Below are 22,711 nucleotides of genomic sequence, written 5' to 3'. Positions count from 1 at the left end.
TTGGAAAATTGCTTGAGGCTCTATACATCTAGGTATGATATCAACACTTTCCTTCCGATAGGACACTGCAAATATGGAGGTCCAAATGTGAAAGAAGAGGTTTGGGCAACACTTCAAACCATAGTGCCAGTGGGACTATTGACTCATGTACTAGACCTACTAGTAGAATTGAGATGCACTTCAATGAAGGTATGCAGACCCAGAGTGACGAAACCACAGACAAGAATCAAGAAAGCTCTAAATTTGATGAGGATGAATGGAAACTGTAAGAGATTGGTATTTATTAATCTTATTACTGTATCTCATCATTCATATTACAAAAGCATATTGCTTTTTTCAATTAGAATTTAATATTGATTTGTAATTGTATTTTTCAACTTTCTATTTCCAGATTTAAAATAGCATAATAAAAGACCATAATGTGTTTATTGATACAGAGATGTTTATTGTTTATTTAGACATGTTTGAGAACTTAGATTTTCATTAATTCTTTCAAAATATAGCCATATGATACAATTCTTTCAATAATAATACACCAATCTATGTGATTCTCCATACAAATTACAAAACTGAATACAAAGTTTCAGAACCCTTTGCAAATGACCCTGAATTCCCTTTTATAGAAACAAGAGAGCAACAACAGCTCCTGTGTGATTCTCCAATGTCCATGCAAAATTGAATACAAAGTTTTAGAACCCTTTCCAAATGACCCTGAATTCCCTTTCATAGAAACAAGTGAGCAACAACAGCTTCAGGTCAAATTGCAAGTTTGCAACATGTGAAGACTCACATCAAAATCACAAACTCAGCATGGATTTATATGGCCATCATAGGCCATATTAGCAATTTAACATCTGCTACATGTCTAATGTCTCCTGTTCAAAAATAGAGTTAAAAATTAAATATTAGTTCACGCCATGACAAATTAAATATAGATAATAGCATTGCCTAAAACATAGTAATCAAAAATAGAGAAATTCATAAATATTAAAGAAAGAGAGAATTTGAGAATACAAATTTACTGGTTGAAGTTTTGCACTATGCATCATAGATTCATAGGCTAGATTAACAAATTAGCAATAGCGAGTGCTGGTTTTTTCCTATTCACAAAATAGAGTTATTTCAAGCGATGCCAAATTCCAAACAGAAAAAACATAAAACCTTGAAATTAAGAGTAAAAGAAGAAAATTGTGCAATACATATTATGATTCTTAAGATTTATGTGCCAATTTTTGTAGGGTGCTCCACTCTTCGTCTGATGGAAGGTCAATATTCTTTAAACTATGGAAATTCAACTGTAGCTTCGTCAACATTCTATATTTAGAAGATTGACTTGACATCATTGTTTCATCCAATACCGAATTTAGAGTTGTAAATGGTTGGATGAATTATAGAAAGCTTTGGGGAGTTGTGTCCTTAGGAAGCAAGTCCAAATGAGACTTCATTTTTATCTCCATGCTTTTTTGTAAGCTTCTTTTCCAATGAATTTATTTGATGGGTCAACGGTCTTAGGCAAACCAAGTTTAATCAAATTATTTTTCTTTTCTTGCAGCTTCAATATCTTGTTTCCACATTTTTCCATAACTTCTGATGTTTCCCTTAGTTTCTGGCATTTTTAAATGATAGATGATGTCTTAACTGTGGCATCAATGTGGCTCTTAATTCCTGTGGATGCCAAGTAGCTGTCACTGGTACTTTAGACTACTTGCAGAATCTTTTTTGCCATATCCTCTTTTGAATAAACATGTATGCTCTTCTCAAAGTGCCCTTTGATTTTCATATAAATTACTCTCAGACTTTCATTCAATTCAAACCATTCACACAACTTCTCGCTCCTTTGAATTATTTTCTGCCAAATGTTTTCTTGTATATACTTCATTGTATTTTCATATTATCTTTCAATCTATCCGCCAAAGTTTTTATTTTATCATTTGCATTGTGTAGGTCTTCTTTAATTTGTGCACATTTTTTTGTTTCTTCCTCTACTTCTTCTTGCAAATGTTTTTCTTTTTCCTTCCCACAATCCAATAGGTCCTATATTTTACTTATTTCGGCAACAACAGACTCATAACTTTTGTATAATTTTTGAAAACTGGCTCTTTCTTCATCAATTTTTTTACTGCTTTTAGCCTTTTTTTCTGTCAGGTCCTTCAATTCTGCATCCATCTTCTCCTGCTCTACAATTTCTACTACAAAGCCTGAATTTTTTATTCTTTTTTGTAAATCATTGCACTTGTTATCTGCTGCTTTCCTCCTTGATTTTTTGTTTGCTAGGTTTCCCTGTAACTTTTCTATTTGTTTCTACAGTTTATTTTTTTGTCTCTCCACCTTTAGAAGTGAATTGTAGACCACTTAGTTAGTCCTTTTTGACACACTAATTTTGTTTGCATTATGTACTTTGGAAAAATCCATTTGGAGGGTGCTAACTTGAAATTCAGAGGGATCTATCTGACTCTATGGTGGATTTTTATCTTTAGTTGGGGCCAAGGGCATAACAACCATGAACTCCATCATATCTTTTTGTGGGTCATATGTTGGAATACCCTGTTCCTTGCAGGTTGTTAGGCTAAAACTTCAGTCAAGGCAACCCTATGAAATACTTTCTTTTTTTCTTTATGTACTTTTGTTGTGTGTTTATATTTTTCATAGTAATTACAAAATTGAAAATTTGGGCTTGCTGAAGCAATTGAATGTTTGAAAGGTGACATAGGAATAACACAAGCTCTAGTTCCACTTATTCATGTGGTTTTAACTAATGTTTGACTAGGATTACCAACAACAATTCTTGATCATGTCCCACTCCTACTGACACTTTCATGTGTAGTTTTCATAATCTTTTAAGGTGTGTGATCTGAAGCTGCAAATGATTGTTTTGTAGTGTCAGTGGCACTTGATATAGGATTCTGAATAGTATGAGTATCTACCACTAGTGGCCTCTTGTGAGAGATATTTTGTTTTAGCCCTTGTCCAAAACCATGACAACTAGTATCAGTAGTAGTACCCATGCCAACCCCACCAATCACAGCGTCACTTGACTGAACAATAATGGGAATACTATCCCTAGATTCCCCACCTGTGGCAGTGGCTACTGATTCACCACCAGTGGGAATACCATGATATGGTGGTGGTTATGGATTTTAACATGAAACAAATGTAGGTGGACCCTGAGGGTAATGAGTAGTACCTATCTGTGATGAATCTAAAGAACCAAGTCCAGTGACTGGTTTAACAAGAGTTTTTTATTTTGAATCTGATGGAAGTTGTACCTGAAGTGGATAGAAAATGCCCTCTCCTCTAGGACCTAGACCACCACCTTCAAAACCCTTTTTTCCACAATGCTTTCCCCTTTGCTATATTTTTCTTTCATGGACTCATTAACTCCACCTAATAATTTAGGGACCATAGTAGTTGTTGGAGTGGGCTCAACCTCATACTCATCATCATCTTCACTCTTGTCATATGTTGTTGTGGGATGCTCCATATTCCACAATTTGATAAACTCTCCATCCTCTTCGATGGTCTCAAATTCTGCCCTGGTCTTTGATTCACCGAGATTCTTCCTCGTAGTCCAAAAATCATTTATTTTGGTTTGAGTCCAAAAACTATCTTTACATTCATGCAGAATTGATTTGGGAATAGATTAGTTAGATGGATTAGTAGATTTTTGGTAGAAATTGTAGGACCTCCTATTTTGGATGGCTTGGCCCTCCTTTGTTGTCCTTTGTCTATGTAATGCCATAATTTGTGATGAAATTTCTTCTGTTGAAATTTTATTGCCAACTACAATTTTCTCCATCTCTTTTTTTACCTCATCCCAGGAGTCCATGTTTCTAAGCTTTTCTAGCAATGGTTTACTTTCATGTTGACATAACGCTAAAGAGTTCCCATTTTTCTTAAGCCTTGCTTGAACTACACCAATTGGATCATACTGCCAGAGACCCTCTTCACCAAAGTTAAAAACTGTCAAAAAATCATGTGCCACATTGAATGCTTTTCTCTAAAATGTGAACCCTCCACATGAGAAAGGAAAGGAAGGAAATATGCTCTTCTTTTTCTGACCATGGAAGTGCCTATCTATGCTCTCCAATTTTCATACATACTCCAATGCAAATACCCTCTCTGTCACATGTATTGGAAGTCTGTATGGTTTTACTGCTGATCCATAAAACCTTAACACAGTGAATTCTTCCATGAAGAACCAGTCAGCTAATTTTATTTGACTTCCAAGTTGAATGCAATCTCTACAAGACACACGCAAACTAGGCATTGGAGTGCTTGTAATTTCATTATACATTGGTGCCAAAAAGAAATCTACAAAATGTTTGTAGTTATTTATATTATCATGCATCCTTATCTTTGGTGTCCATTCAAATATTGGACACTCTATTTTGTTCCGAGTCTTCTCATCAATCTTATAGTTCACAATTTGAATCTTGTTGGTCTCGAATATTGCACAATATTTGGATAGAAGGAGATATCACAAGTAGGATGAGAACCTATATGTCTTACAGGATCCTTTTTTGATCATTAGTAATTTTTTTGCATGGATTGAACAACGTGCTCAATAAAATTATATCTTATTGACTGACCTACACAATGGATATTATAAATCATTTCAAGAAGGCTTGCACCCACTTCCCTATCATTTTCCAATCCCAGGAAAAATGACAACACGAAAATAGTATCCCCAACCCATGGAACAAAAATGTTAGAATCATAAGGAGGCTTATGATTATGATCCAACAGAATACCAGTACCACTCTTTATTAGCGCTTTGATAAATGAATCTCTACGACTTGGATCAAGACTCTCATAATTCCCTTCCAACTTTCCAGGGTCAATTTGGACATTTGAGTTTTGGGCTTCATATCCTAGGTTCAACAAATGAGTAAATTCTCCCTCGTTTATGGATAGAATTTCCTCTTTTGTATTTTTATTGACAATTGCTTTTTTATCTTCATTAGAATTTTTGATGTAGACCATGACAAAATCAGGGCAAGGGAATACTTCAGGTAACACCATACTTCCCAATCCAACATCCCACGATGCAATTTTGTTTGTTCTTTGTTTTAACATTGGGCTGAAAATAGTAAATTTTGCCCTGGATGCATTTGTCGCCTTACTAGACAATGCATATCTAATATCTATGATACACTTTTCACCATGGATAGCAGGGTCATAAATATCATGGTATTCATCAATGAAACATGGTGTTTTAACCAGTTCGGTTAGGTACATTTTGTTTTTCACTTGGCTTCCTGTTGAACTATTGCTTCCCATTTTGCCCATCCCTGTTATTGTTAATAATTCAAAATAATGCTAGATAAAAACCTGAAAATGTTAACCCTCAAATTGGACCATGAGATTAAAAAAAGCAAAAAAATGGGATGTAGGTGTTCTCTATTTTTCGCAGAATTTCTATTTCACTAGATTGGCACAGACAGTCTGTGTTGCAACTTGTATTCCTCAATCTAGTAGCTATTTCTGAATCTCCCTCGATTTACTGATTTGTCCATGAAATGAAATAAGATTATGATTTATGAGTCTCTTATTTTGAAAACTCTGAAAAGTACAAAAGTAATACCTAAAGAGTAAAATATCTAGAATCATGTTGTAATTTTATTGATTATTATAAATAACTATTCGATGCCAAAGAACAAAACATTCATTGCTTCAGTATATATTCTGAGGATATTAAATGTAAAACCTTCAATTCTGGGAAAAGTTATCACAAATGTGTTCACTTCCCACATTCGGGTTGAAATCCACCCTAAGTCGTTGATCTTTGCTCATCCAATGGATGATGGTACCTGTTGTCAGATGTCATGGGTCCCATGACTTCTACCATTTTTCGGGTATGTCGCCATATTCGTGTGACTTTACAGGTCTATTTTTTAAGTCTGCTTAATCATTTTAAACTTTCGCCCGAAAAAAGAGCTTTATAGACTTAATTATATTTAATTAAATTTAAAATGTTCAATTCCGGGCGAAGTTCTCACAAATGTGTTCACTTCACACATTTGCGCCGAAATACACCCTAAGTCGTTGATCTTTGCTCATCCAATGAAGGATGGTACCTGTTGTCAAATGTTGTCGGTCCCATAATAGGAGAAATTTAAAGATGTGCAATAGTTTGAGATAACTATCAAATATAATGTTAATATTATTTGTAAAAATATGAAATTCAAAAATAGTATAAAACATGAAACTTACTTTCTAGAATAAAACAAATAACTAAATAAAAATATAAATTTTGATATACAATTTGAAAGGTAAAAGTTTAATATAAAAAGAAAACATTCAATATTAAATCTAAAATATTAAGTTAAAGTTTAACAAAATTCTTTAAAAATATGTTTACGATATATAATTTTAAAAAATAGTTTAAAAATATATATAAAAGTTCAACATAAATTTAGTGTAATATAAATTTTAATTTAATATATAAATAAAGACTAAAAATATATATTAAAGTTCAACATAAATTTAGTTTAATATAAATTTTAATTTAATATAATTTTATTGATAAATAATGTGGTGAATCTTATTGATAAACCTGCACCTCCTAAGGACCTATGCAATATGCACCTTTGATCCTAGTGAGACTATTGGAAATTGAAATTTGAAACACCTGATGGCCCAGTATAAGTCTATATATCACCTGCAAAGATCAAAGACATACTCTCACGAGGGGTTCTCATTGATGATTGATCCAACATGTATGGTGAATGTAATAAGTTAAGAATATCTTTATACTTTACAATTGCATGAAGTAACATATTGATATGATAAATTTTATTTAGTGGTTAAGATCTTAGATGGTTTCTCTTGTCCTACTATAGGTTCTATTACTCTTCCAGTTCCCGTTAAGGTTGGTACTAAGTGCTTAGATGTCATTTTTACTATCATTCCTAAATCCTACTTCAGATCAATTTTGTGTGAAGTTGGGACATCCTTTCCCTTCGGTCTCTTCCATGAAAGCGATCGCATCTACCAAGTACCCTTCATAAATGTCTCAAATTTCTTCATTATGACAAAATCTTAACTATAAATCATAGCATGTACCCAGTACCAACCCACGCATGAATTAGTTCAAAACTTCAAGTTCAACAACAAGTAAGTTGGAATTTTAGTTCAAATCTTAACTATATATTTATAAAATTATAATCAACCATAATCAATGTACAAATAATTAATGGAACGAACTGATTTTTATATATATATATTAAATATAGAGGAAGAAGCATTACATAAAAAAGATCACAGTATTAAATTTATTTCCATTGTTTAAGAAATTATTGAAATAACGTAGCTCATATACAAAAAGCATTTGAAAAACTTTAATTAATAAAAATGAAATAGAATTATAGAAAGCATTTTTATATCCATAAGACTCTAAGAGGTAAACTGAAACAAATTGGAATTTGAAAAATTATCATTAATATTTGTGCTTTAGAAATTTACAATTTTTATATCTGAGACTTGAGTCCCTCAAAAACTTAAAAGCCAAAATGTCTGCTTTAGATATGTATGGATAGATAGGAGTTTAGTTGCACCACGAGGACCAATTTTGAACATTATAGTGATGCAAAGCTCGGTCTTTGGTAGCAGGACAAATAGATAACATGAAACTGAAGATGTACATAATACAAGAGTGCTGTCCCATAGCAATTATTAATTTTTTTCTTTTTTTTTAAACTCTTTATAAAAATATTTTAAATCTTAATTATTATTAAATCAATAATTTACTTTCAAAATGTCATTAAATTACTTCAAAATTTAGTTGGTTTTATTGGGCCAAATCAAATACACGCCTCCTTTCAAATAAAATAATGGTAACCTTTGGAGGAGTTATATCAAACCTTAGGTCGGCCACTCCTGTTCTCATTGCCATTCCTACTCGTATTCAATTTGAAGGAACGAAAGCTAAAAGAGCAAAAGTGGAGTCAATCCAGGATAAAATTAACACAAGGAAAAACGTCGATGAGATCAACAGAGAAATGATACTTCCTCCGCCACAATCTCAGAAAGCCAAAACAATCGTATTGGACTTGGATAACACTCTGATCAATGCAACATTCTCTGCCACACCATCCCACTACGACTTCACGGTCCTGGTCGAAGAACTTCAAGAACAACCAGCTCTCTGTTACGTACAAAAAAGACCCGCAGTTGATAACTTATTACTCCAACTGGCCAAAACCAACTTCGAAATCATAATTTTCACTTCTGCTGCAAAAGAATACGCAGATGACGTTCTAAACAAACTCGACGTCCACAACAGCATAAAACACCGCTTGTACAGAGATTCATGTAGTCGAAACAGAGGCATAGTTTATAAAGATCTCAGTAAGTTGGGAAGAGACCTCAAGAACGTAATACTAGTTGATGATAATCCTCAAAACTATAAAATGCAGCCAGAAAATGCATTTCCCATTAGACCTTTTTATGGGGATTTATCCGACAGAGAGCTTTGGAAAGTCGTGGAGTTTTGTAACATGGCGGCAAAATGTGAAGATGTGAGGGAAGCCATTACTATACATTATGATGTGAGTAAGACTGCTGATACAGAAATACAGAGATTACGTGAACGTGAGAGGGAAAGAGAAAGGCCTGTGAGTTTATTCGGGCTTAACTGGAATCTAAATATGAGATCTTTGGGAAGAAGAAAACAGAAAACAAAAGCCAAAACAATTGTTTTGGGGTTGTTTGATGTTTTGATCAAGGCAAGCCTTGAGCCTCTTCAGCGCAATGACTTCATAATTTATGCCCAGAATCGGCCTTACTATGTCATGAAAAGGCCTGGTGTGGATAACTTTTTGTCCGAATTGACAAAGATTTATGAAGTTGTGGTCTTTACTGAGGCACCCAAAAAGGATGCTGATGTTTTTCTGGATAAGTTTGATGTTAACAGGTATATTGACCGGCGGCTGTACAGAGACTCGCCTTGGACTGGTAAAGATCATGTGAAGAGTTTGAGTAAGGGGACTCTCAAGTGTGTTTTGGATTTGGATTTGAAGGACGTTATTGTTGTTGATCATGAGGGAGTTGGGTATAAGTTTGAGAAAGAAAATGGGTTTTTGGTGAAGAGATTTGAGGGAGATGTGGAGGATGGAGAGTTGTATGAGGTTTTGGAGATTTGTAAGGCTGCTGCTGGGTATGAAGATGTGAGGGAATTTAGAAGGGGAGTGCCCATCAGATTTAGAAGCGAGAATAGGCCTCAGAAAAGAGCTTCGAGTTGTACAGTGCAATGATTCAACTCGCCTGTAATGTGTTATGATGAACAGATTTTATTAGATTATGGTATATCTCCTATGATGAAATTATACACGTTTAAAAAAAAATTGTTTTCTCTTCTTTCGAGAAATTTTTGTTTTTTAAAATTGATGTTGTGGATCACATAGTGCAGCGAATCATGTTCTTCTTCTCTTCTCTATTATTGTTAGATCGCCATTCCTTATGTTTCAATCGTTGATGTATAAATTTTTTTTTTTTTTCATTATTAAAAAAATATTATTAATTAATACTACTAATATTATAATTTTTATATTTTCTATTGCTCTCATGTATTCTTATTTTTAATTCACACTCACTTCAATGGTTAAAGGTAGATTTTGATCCATAAAAATAGTATATTATTTATCATTTTTTGATAGAGATGATCTTTAAAATTGCTGTTGATTATTTATTTGATAATTAAAGAATGTCATAGCTAAGTATAGTCCCCATGCACCATCATAAATGTCAAAATTCTCAACTAACAAGAGAGAAAAAGAGAGAAATACAAGCTAACCATTCATTTGTAGATTGATAAATAGAAAATGAAATTATATATTTTCATAATTGAAAAGAAAAATAATGTTTTATTATGTTCAACATAGGTTAATTTATTAAGATGCACATATAAGTATAAACTAATTTAGATTAAATGTTTTTAGTTATGTGAGTGATGGCATCAAGCTATCAAATGTTATTTTAGGAAAGTACTTGTGAAGGATGGGTGTACTTACTTTTAACGTTTCACACTTTAGGTTCATTGCTTCTTTTTGGTCACTAAGGATTGACCTATTTAAAAATACCATAAAGATGTTGTGGATCCTAGGGGAAAGTTCTCCTAGGTCAACCCCTTAGATAGTGACTTTACAATTGTGGTAGATCAACATACAATATAATAAATATCTTAGATGATGATTCTCTAGTAAATGATATTCCTTTAGTGCATCAATCAAAGTGTCCCTCTAGAATAAATGCTCATTGAATTCTCTGCGAGGTTAAATGATTCTAGGATTATGAATTAATGATCCAAATGAATATCTTTAAATATGATAGAAAAATATACAAAATGTGTACCAAATTAGCTTTATTTAGGATTAGATTACATAATATCTAGTAAATTTAAATTTGAATTTTTAAAATTTAAAGTTAGATTTGTGAACATGAGATTAATCTTGCACCCATGGGATTTACTCAAGCTATGTAAGTAGGAACATTTGAATCTAGGAATGAATGTCTTGCACTGCAATGGTATGTGAACTAAACTTTTTCACCAAAAACTATCAAGTTAGTACCTCATGTGACATCCTAGCCCTACTTTTGGGGCATATTTAATAAAATATTCATGAAAATGTAAAAATACATTATAGTAGGTGTAAATGGTCAAAAAATTAGGGTTTCCACCATTAGATGCATGAAAACTACTAATTTACCTTTACATTCAAAAGAGGGATGAATCCAGTAGATTTAGTCACAAATCAGTAATGATAAGGATTGAATACGAATTGGATTCAAGGTGGTGTGAATTGATTTGTCGTCGTTTGTGAGTTGAAGTGCTGAAATTATGTTGAAGTGCTAAAAATGAAGGTAAAAATGTAGAAACAATGAGCTACAATAGTCAAACTGAGGCATGCACTTGGACCTAAGCAGTATATGCAGATTCAAACCAAATCCTCGAAAAAGATCCAAAAATGTCAGGATTGCAGTGCCTGTCAATCTAGTGCTCCTAACCTTTCGCACACGAAAAAGGGTTGAATTGTCTCTGCAAATAATATCGATTTTGAAGACCGCAACTCCATACTGGTTTCCTACCCATAGAAGGAAGAGAAATAGGTTGGGAAAAGGGGCTTGCCTAAGTCAAACCCTAGTTTTAGAATTAACCATGAAATAGAGATAAAAGATAATTGAATTGTTGTAAATGAAGATTCTCCTTTTGAGGGAGATGTTGAATAATGATTGAAAACCAAATGATATACCTCTTTGTGAGGTTTTGTTTGTCTCCACAAGGGATTAGGATTTTATGAAGTCTTTGATAAAATATGATAGATTACTTGCTCAATTGCTTGAATGCTTGATCTCATGTGTGTATTCTTGTTGATGTATATCAAAATGAGAGGGGGAAGCCTCCTTTTATACTTTCCCATCGGAAAACTTGCTAATTTCCCAACATGAGTCGACACAGAGATAGGAAGATCGCTTTTTTTTAAAATTAAACAAAGGGTTTGATAGGGGCCCAAAATAGGGAGGAACAAAGTGTGGCTTCCTAGTCCCAATTAGGACCAAAGCATGGCACTTTGTTCCTACCCCATTTTGGGGCTAGGACAAGGTGCCTACCTTATGAAAAAGGTCAAAAATAATATCATTCTTAAGAAATATGAGCATAATCAGGTCCTAATCGGGCCTAGGAATGTAAATGCTAAGGTAGGGACCCAATGTGGTCAAAATTTTACAAGGATGCAATTTGAAGATGCTATAGTAGGGTTCAAAACCTAAAATATAAGAATATATTTTATATTAATTAGTTTAATTATTATTTTTTTCAATTTAATACAAATAGGTAGGATGGGGTGTGTGTGTGTGTGTATCCAACTAATTTTAAAAATTAGAAATTAAAAACATAAGCTTTACCAATATCTGCACATTATTTTAAAATTCAAAAGATAAGTCAGTTTTAGACACTCTTAGTTGAAAAACTATACTTATATTACACATTTTCTTAATTAAAGTGGTACATACTTCTTACATTCATGCTTATTTCATGTGATAATTTATTCAAACATATTGATAAGTCTTTATCTAGCATATTTCACTATCTAAAAAAATAACATGTGAATGTTAATGGCAATAAATTCTCCCTTCTAAATCTTAATAGGTCAATTTTTGTAATTATATGAAAACTAATATCCCATGTTTTTGTTTCTATATGACATATTAGAAAATGACATGTAATGTGTAAAAGCTTTGTTTAGATATGATGATGAGTATTAAATGTAACACATTTTGCTACTTGAAAACTCATCCTAAGAATGTTAATGGTAATATATGCCCCTTCGATTGGTTGTATACATGTTATAAAAGGAATTATAAGAGAGAAGGAAAAAAAGATTCTCCTATAGTCAACAATGTCAGGCATTCTATATATGGGTCTACAAAAGGCTTATAGCAATATGGTACTACCATGTAATCCTTGCAGGGGGTAGCTAATTGTGCTACAAATGAGGCATGCATGTGTAACCCCTATGGTATTTGAACTTGTGACCTCTCTTTCAAGAGAAAAAGTTCAAGAGGGAAACATGGTAGATGATTTAGGTAAATGTAATCTAAGGATAAACATGTAAGAATATAAATAATGTAAATTTTCAAATATGCATGATGTACTAATATAGTTCCTGTACTTGTATCAAATTATAGGTATAAACATAAATTAAATAAGGTTACTCCCAATGTGGCTAAATAAAAATTATAACTTCATGGACCTTAAAGGTAAAATTTTGATGTGTGTGTGTATGCCTATAATATGTCATCTAATAAAAGGAGGAGACTATGGTCAATATAAGAAAATAGACCTCCATTGTGGTAATATAGATTTAAGTATGATCTAAAATTAAAATGGGGAAAGGCATGATGTCCCCTAATGTAAGAGGATAAGAAAAGATATAATGGGAAAGAGAAAGACAAGTTTCACCCAATAAGTGTTGAACACACCCCAAGATTGAGAGGGGGAAGGGTGTGAATCAATATTGGATATAACTTAAAACATTAAAACAAAATTTGAATTTTAAAATTTTTAATCGAATTAGTAGAAATGAACACACATGTATAAGAGAACATTGGATTTATGTGGAAAAACCAAGAAGAAAAAAATCACGGTGAGAGTTAACTCACACTATATGAATAATATTAAAATATTTTTTGAGATACTGCCTAAGGAAGCTCACTACTCTCGCAAAGACTTGCGATCTGAGGTTCACTACCTCAAGGAAAGATACAAAGGACTTTCTAAGGAGACCCACTATCTCTGAGAAAGATACATGAAAATATCAGTTACAATTAATAGGCCTTTAGCATCATTACATCCAACAATCTCAACCTCTTGAATCACTTCCTAAAGCAACCATTTGACTATTAAGCTCCAATAATTTCACCACACACTTAAACTACCTCAAATTTGCATCTTTCACAATCAACACACATCCACACAACTTGCAATTGATTTTATCTTCTATCTAAATCATTTGCATTATCTTAAAAACATCAATTAGGTCATCCAAAATAGGAGACAAGGAATGATCCCACTAAGTCATACACAAATACAAATTATGGTGAAAGTGGTCCAATACAAGAGATAGAGAGGACCTAAAAATATCCTATTATATCTTGGAATGTAGTCTAAAAAGAACACATGCTTGGTGCACATCCTCCAAGCTAGAAACAAGGTAACATGTAGATAAACTTGTGTAGCACATATAACTCGTTGCCTCAAAACTCATCCTCCAAATGAAATTAATTAATGTGGATCCCCCCAAGGAAAAATTGGAGCCAAGTACAACTCAAAACAATGTCCAGTACTAGAATGGACCAACAATGGCATAGCACAAGCAATAGAATAAGTCATGTTGGCGAAAAAACTACAAATTACTCTAAAAACCAAATCCAAACACAATACGACACCAATAGATCAAGGCCACATAAATAAGTTCATATAATATCCATCAATGCCTTTAGATACATCTTTTATATAGTCAAGCCAAGAAAAGTTGGGAAAACTAATCTAATATAGAGTTATTCATTGCCAAAATACTAGGAAACACAATCGTGAGATAAGACAATGACAAGCACACTTTTAAAACACTTCATCACCTAAAATGTACCCCAAGAGACTACACAAAAATTGTTACTATGTCCTATAAGTTATAGTAATAAAAAAATTAATGCAATGAAATGTGGAGTGTTCTCCAAGGCAGTCCTAATAAGCCATCAAACTGCTAGCATACTACCTTAACTAGAAACATCAACTGCAACACTGGAGACTTAAAATGATAGGAGTGCAACATCCATAGAGAATACACATTATATCGAAAACCACAAGACCATAAAACCAAAAAGGGATCCAGACAATCTTCAACATACATTCACACACTTCATTAACTTCTAGAGACTAGAACACCTTGTAGCACCATTTTATTACTTAGGAGCAACAAGAAATAAATCACAATAACTCTTAGTGAGCATAAGGCCATCAACACCATCAGAAAAAAATCTACTTAATCATCATGCTTCTAATCCTTGTTTTAATGCTTCTAATTTGAACATGATATTATCATGGTAGCGTCTCTACCATCCAAACATGAGCATCAATACCATCACTATTCTCCAACATATCCCATCAATAGCATACCAAGTATAGACATGAATACCAAGAAGGTGGAAATCCATGACCATCAACCATCTACACATTCATATAAATCTACAACACTCTATCAGCACCTAAGACATCAATATATACCATCCAACAATCATAGTCTATCAACAACATATACTTCCATCATTAGCAATAATCCTACTCATCAATGAAAAAAATTCCAACAATTTATATCATGGAAATGCACACAATTACATCATGTCATAACAATTTCCATTTTATCAATGACACCATACAAGGTGAGGGTTGACATCAATAAAAACACCAAGTCATCAATGACAATAACTTCCAATAATCTTCCCCTTTTTCATTGATGGCAACACCCATACAACATAATAATTTCTCTTCCTCATTATTTTTTACTTTTTGTACTTTCTCTCCCCCTTTGACATCAAAGACAAAGGGTAACAATCTCCACTAAACTCTACACTTTCTCTCCACAAGTAGAATAGTCTTCTTCATTCTAAACTTTTGTCTTTCTTTTTGTAGCATTCATCTAGACTCACTCATTTGTACTAACTTTCCCAAAATTGTCATACCTACTCCCCCTTACACCTTCTTCTTCTATAAGCAACAACTATCCAACTACCCACTCCCCTGAGGGGTAAACCATATCAATCTAGTAGACAAAATATGTACCTTGAATCTCCATCTGGATAGATCCACCAACTTCTGTATCTAGACTAAAGAAGGAGAGAAAATAACCCATAGCTTCTACTTGAGACATCCAAATGTATCTTTTAATACAACCTTTGTGAAAATATCTACAATTTAATCCTTTTTAAGAATATACTCCAATCTAACTTCCTACTCTACAACCTTCCCTCTTAGGAAATGATATTTGATAACGATATGTTTAGTCCTTGAATGCATCACCAATTTATTTCAAATTTTTATAGCACTTGTATTTTCACATGTATTATAGGAATAGGCTCACTATATATCACCTTGATACCCTTCAAAGTCTGATTCTTTCATAGCACTTGGCTGTAGCAAGATATTTTAGAAATATACTCATCTTTTACTATTAATAAAGATATTGAATCTTACTTCTTACTACACCAAGAGACCAATTTGTCCACAAATAAAAATGAACTTCCACTTGTACTTACTTTTTCCTCCATGCATTCAACCCAATTAGCATTAGTATATGCCTTCAAAGAGAAGTCATTATCCTTTTTATACCACAAAACTTAATCGAGAGTGCCCTTGAAACATCTAAATATCTTTTTAATAACCTTCTTGTGATATTGGTTAGGATTCACTTGATATCAACTCAAGAAACCCAACAAGAAAAAAATAAAAATAAAACAATAAAAAAATTATAAAATAAATAACAAAAAAAATTACTAGAAAAAAGGGTAAATAGAAAGAAAAATACCAAAAATTAAAAGAGTAATAAATTTTTTTGCCCAATAGAGAAAAGCATTCTTATGGTGTGCCTTAGGCAAGTATAATTATTATGAAAACCTATTTATAGGTTTCATTCAAAATTCAATTATCTATATGTTCCCTACTCTCTTACAATTTATTTTAGTAACTTAAAAACCATCTTTATAATGACATATACATCATCAATTTCATAATCATTTACATTTTCTTTGGAATTCCTATTATGTTCCTCACCTAATATTGCATTACTACATTAGATTTTTGGAAATTTTCTCTTAATCTCTTTAGGCCTTGGTTTTGGATGATTGGGGATTCCATAACATTCATGTTTATCTTTCTAATCCCAAATTTTACCTAGCTAGCTAGACAATTTGTGCATGCATCCTAAACTAGGCTCTAGAATTGTATGAATGGTTAAATTAATGTCCTTGTGGTTAATGATGCAAATGTTAATAATAACATGTTTTGTTTAATTTAATTATGTTGTTGGGGAACTTGGGCTTATTGCTGGACTACCTAGGCTTCAATCTCATCATGCCTAATTCTAATTTTATCTAGTAAAGCTATATTTTCATCTAAAGCTTTTTCTAATATTATATAAATTAGGCTAACATGGTTCTTACACATCATGAAAAGAAGTTTCATGTTCATTTTCATTTTCATGTGAAGGAGAAAAGGAGGTGGTAATTGAGCCAACATATTGACCTTTTCTTTTATTAAGATCAAAAATACCTAAATTATGTATATCTTCATGTTATGAGTTTTCTCCCTATTTCTCCCTTGTATATGTATGTTTCTTTAAACATTATTATCAAGTCTTTGATATCTTCCATTACTCCTACCTCCAATAATGTATTAATCTCTCCAATCTAAAAAATAGCTTCATTTTTAAAGATGTATCAATTTTATTTCATAAAAGAACATTTCTACTAATTGATCTATTTCTTTAGCTATTGACATTTTTTTGGTTGTGCTAGGGGTATTCCTGCAACCTTGTCCAACACCCAGCTTGCCTTGCCTTTGTCTTACTTACTACTAAGTTGGAATCTAGAAGGGGAAAACTAGGGAAAGACTAATCCTTTAGGGATCCATACAATCACCTACAAGCCACATTCATCGAGTATGCCTGGCTCTCAGAGTTGAACATGAAACCAATGTGTGTAAGGAACTTAAGTAGGGGAACAACTTCCTACACTAACCTTGAGAGGAGGGTAATGCAAAAACTTTTACAATCCATTACAACAGTTACAGAAACTTAACATAAATAAACAAAATATCATGCATACCACAACACAACAACATGGTGATTTACATGGGGAAAACCCTTTCGAGAGAAAAACACCACACTCCGAAACAAGCTCAATATATTATTCAACAATCAATAACATATTACAATATACTTGCAAAGAAAGATCTTCATAGGAGTACCACTAATTAGAGGCTCAAAGGTAAATAAATTATAGCCATAAGACTCTTACACAACCTCTATCTCACGCAGCTCATATATATTATTCAACAATCAATAACATATTACAATATACTTGCAAAGAAAGATCTTCATAGGAGTACCACTAATAAGAGGCTCAAAGGTAAATAAATTATAGCCATAAGACTCTTACACAACCTCTATCTCATGCAGCTCATATATATGAGATACAATACAAGAAACCATGAAACAATATTACAAAACCATGGGCTAAAACCACCTAATAAAGTAGAGCTGACCTTATCTCCATTTTATACCCTATGACCTATCAAAAAACATATAAACACATTTTCCTCCCTTTTACAGATCAAGTATATGTTTGATGCAATTTATATTTCCTATTTTAGGAGTCCAAACTTCTTGAGGCCATAATTTGTGAACCGTGTGTCTGATTGACGAACTGTTTGAATCATTGAAAATCTTGCAAAGTGCTCTATCATCTCATAAATTTCTATACTATTTATGCCCACTTTTGGGGGTGTTTCAAACCCTCTAAAGTCCTTAAAATTGATTTTAAACCTTTCATCGCACCCTTCCAAAATGAAAAGTTAAATGTCTTCAAAACTAGGTATGATCTTATGATAAAAATTTATTGGCATGCTCATCGAGCCAACTAGAAGCTTTGGGGATAATTTCACACCATTTCATACAAAAAAAAACTTACTATAAATAGTAAACTCATGTAAATGCAAGGTTGAGACACCATTTTCCCACTTGTCAAACACCTTGCAAGAGAAAAGGGAGTATCAACACAATAATTTAATTGCTAGGGGCCATGAGGCCTGTAGACTATGAACACCGTCTAAACTTCTCTATGCTCACAACCTTAGTTAAAGAATCTACAACATTCATCAAAGTATCTACCTTAATCGGCTTCACCCTACCATATTGAACCATATCTTTAATAAATTGATACTAAACATCAATGTGTTTGGTATGGGCATGAAATGTCGGGTTCTTAGGTAGGAAGATTTCACTCTGACTCTCACAATAAATTGTCATTGCACATTAATTTATTCTAATATCTAAACACAGTCTTGTAAGACAAATGGCTTCTTTACAAGTATGAGTAGCTACCATATACTTTTATTTTGTAGTGGACAAAGAAACCAAAACCTATCACTTACTCATCCAACTAATTGCACCACCAAACAAAGTAAACACATAAGTAGTGGTAGATCTTTTGCTATCAATATCACCTACCCAACTTGAATCCACATAACCATGAATATCAAAGAAAATCACGTCTCCAACCAAATTACCATAATAACACAGAAAATAATTACCATAATAACACAAAGAATACTCTTAGGTACCCTTCAAATATCTGAAGATATTTTGACTACATCCCAATGAACTCTACTAGGATTAGACATATATCTAGAAAGAACTCCCACTGCTTCGGCAATGTCTGGTCTAGTAAAGACCATAGCATACATCAAACTTCCAATTGTTCTATAGTAAGGTACTTTGCTTATGTATTCCATCTCTGATGGAGATGTAGAACAATCTAAAATATATAATTTTATTCCAACTATGAAGGGAACACGTAATGGTCTATGATCCTATATGTTGAATCTCTCTAATATTGAATTAACATACTTAATCTGGCCTAGCCATAGCTTTTTGTTCACTCTATCTCTTATATTTTTCATTCCAAGAATGTGTTTCATTGCACCAAGATCTTTCATTTCAAATTTAACAGCGAGCTGAAACTTTAGTTCTAAAATCATACCTGTCCCTTTACCAATTAATAACATATCATCAACATATAATGTAATGTACATGAAATGATCACAATCAGATTTATAATAAACACAATGATCTAATTTAGAACACTCAAATCTCAAACTCAACACATATATATCAAATTTTTGGTACCACGTCCTAGGAATCTGTTTGAGGCCATACAGAGATTTCTTCAATTAATAGACCAAAATACTTTTACCTTTCACCACATAGTGATCTGGCTATGTCATATAGATCCTCCAAATCACCATGAAGGAAAGAAGTTTTCACATCCATTTTCTCAACTTCTAAATCATAAACAATAGCAATAGAATAAAAAAATCTAATGGATGTCATTTTTGCAATAGGAGAAAGTATCTCACCATAATCAACATCCTCAACCTGAGAGTAGCTTTTTGCAACCAACCTTTCTTTATACTTCTCAATGCTTTCATCTAAACCAATATTTTTCTTCAACACCCATTTGCAACCAACAGGATTCCGTCCTTCAGGAAATGGTACAAGATCCCATGTATCATTCTTTTTCAAAACTATCGTTTCTTCTTCCATAGCAATCTTCTAGGATTCTGCATCATTGAATACCTAATGCCTCTTCTACATATCTAGGTCCATCCACATTAATATTCAAAGAAAAAATACATCTCCAATCATCAAGTGAATACCTTTTAGGTGGTTTAATATGTCTTGTAGACCTTCAAACAAGTTGAGTTTGAGGTTCTTCCTCTTTTTCTAAAGATTCGGAGCTAGATGAGCTCTCCTCAACTTCTTTCCTATCAAGTGGTCTTGATTCAACTCTTTCAAGTGTAGAAGGGAATTGAATCACATCTTCCTGTTTAGTCTGTTCTAGCTGCAATGTAATAGAAGGAGACAATTTCTCTTAAAATAACACTTATAATATGAATTACATTTTGTACAATAGGGTCCCAAATCTTGTATCCTTTCACACCATAACTACAACTGATGGAGATACATTTCACAATCTTGTTCACCAACTTTATTTACTTCTCCTTTGGCACATGTGCATATGCCTCACAACCAAAAATACTAAGATGTCTCTATAATCACTTATGACCTGACCATTCTTCCATAGATGCGTTATCAACAAGAGTTGATGTAGGAGACCTGTTAATCAAGTAGAAAGCAGTGGCAATAGCTACAGCCCAAAACTTTTGCATCTATCTTATATAAACTATGAAACCTGATACCTTTAGCAATCACCATATCACCCTTAATCATCTTACATCCTATATTAGAAAAGACTACCTACAGACCCGCATCTATCGGTTTGCTCATATATAAGAAATTTCATTTTATTCCAAGGATATGCAACACACCTCTAATCCTTTTTATTCTACCATTAAGAAACCTGATCCTAAGTTTACCTCAAACAACAATGTCTAAATGTGAATCATCACCCAAGTACACCTTGCCTCTATTGAATTCTTCATATTCAAAAAACCAATCTTTATTGGAAGTCGTATGAAAAGATGCATGTGATTCAATTAACCATGCATCATTACCTACATGAGTAGCCAAAGTTGAAATGAATGTATCACCATCTTCCTTCTCAAACTCGGAATCAAAATCGGACTTCTTCTTTTTCTTCTTTTTTTTTTTGTAGTCCTTACAAATGTAACCTTTAGGGCTTCCACAAACAGTTAGGGCTTCCTTCGAATTGATGGATACATTCCTCCTCATCTCTTCACCAATTAGGGTACCCACCACATCTTCAGACTTCAAAGTAATTAAATTACTACCAATACTCATAACAAGATATTCCCACGAATCAAGCAAAGAATAAAGAAAAATCTATCATTTCTCCTCTTCGTCCATCTTAACACCAACAGATGCCCAATGAGCCACTGTTGGTGTAAATAATTATTCATCTTGGATATTATTACACTTACTTAAGTTTACTTAGGAAATGCATTTCATAGTAGTAGTTTGGGTATGAGACACTTGGGTGTTTGTGCCACATTGGGATAGTGTGTAGGAGAAATTCCACCTTTTATGGTGTTGATCTTGTTGTTACACTCCACATTCAGTGGGTGATCCACCTCATGTGGACTATTATATTATTTCTCCTACCTACCCACACCTATTTCCTACCTACCCTTGTTTCTTATTGAGCCACATGTCATGTTTGTGTGCTCACATATCCCTAGCCTTCCCTATATAAGCAAGCTCATCTACATTATATGTAATAGTAATTATTGATCATTTTCTATTGATGAGAATAGAGTTTATTCTTGTCCTATATTGTGTCTCTATTTTGTACATTTCATTGAGCTCTTGATCTTGGCAAAATATCACATGGTATTAGAGCCATTGGGGCATCATTGATTCGTCTTGAACAGACATTATTGCGATGTCAAGAGGCAGATCTGAGGAGCAGCATCTTTTGGAGGCGTCCTAGACTAGATCCGACCCTACCATTGCATCCAGAAGGTCGTTTCCATGAATTTTGGTTATAAAGTTGGCCTATTTTGGTGAGAAAAAAATTTTCGCCAATTTTGCTATTATTGTACGGATTTCCAAATTTTTTATTAAAAATTTTCGAAAAAAAAAAAATCAAAAAATTTTTCGGCAAAATCAAAAAAATAAAAAATAAAATAAAAAAAAAGTTTTTTTCTCTGCATTTTTGGGGCGTCCACAGACCCCCCCGTACCCACAGTGCATGTACCGCAAGTTGCAGACCACGTACCTACCGCAGACTGTACCTGCTTGTCCAGTCCACTGACGTGCCACATCCATGTCGCCACCGCCATCGTGCAGGCTCCTCCCAACACCTGCCCTCGTCCTCGGTCTCTGCAAATGCTGTCGTGCCGCCGCCGAGTCCCGCAAATCGCCGCCATCGCCCGGGCCACTGTCGTTCTCCCCCGCCACTGCCTGCCGAGTCTCACCACCGCCGGTTGCCTCTCTCCCACCAGCTACCTCCATCGCCGGTAGCCTCGTCCTCTGCCGCCGGCCCTCGGCTCCGGCGGCTTCCTTCGCCGGCGGTCAACCAGACAGGAGGACCCACATCCACCACGTGGTAGGCGGCCACTAGCCCATGGGTACAACCCATACACGTCAGCTCCGTACGGTAGCTGGGTCATCCGCCACGTCAGATTTTCATACTGCACAATCATCTGCCACGTTAGCAATCCGTACAGTACGGATGCCCAATCAGTAGAGAGGTGAAGTTTTTGTGATGGTCATACAGCTGTCAAATTTAACATAGTGAATTGCTAACATCAGCGCCACATCATCATTTTTCAAAAATTTTGCAAGCCCCTCTCATTGAGCTTTTAGATTTTGCAGTTCAACTTCAAATGGCCATAACTTGCTCATTTTTGCTCTTTTTTGCATGCAATTTTTTTTGAAATGGGCTAGAATTTTGTGCTCTC

The sequence above is a fragment of the Cryptomeria japonica genome, chromosome 3 (assembly GCF_030272615.1).
Source record: "Cryptomeria japonica chromosome 3, Sugi_1.0, whole genome shotgun sequence".
In the NCBI taxonomy this organism is placed as follows: domain Eukaryota; kingdom Viridiplantae; phylum Streptophyta; class Pinopsida; order Cupressales; family Cupressaceae; genus Cryptomeria; species Cryptomeria japonica.
The sequence above is the reverse complement of the archived record's forward strand: the minus strand, read 5'-3'. Positions refer to the sequence as shown.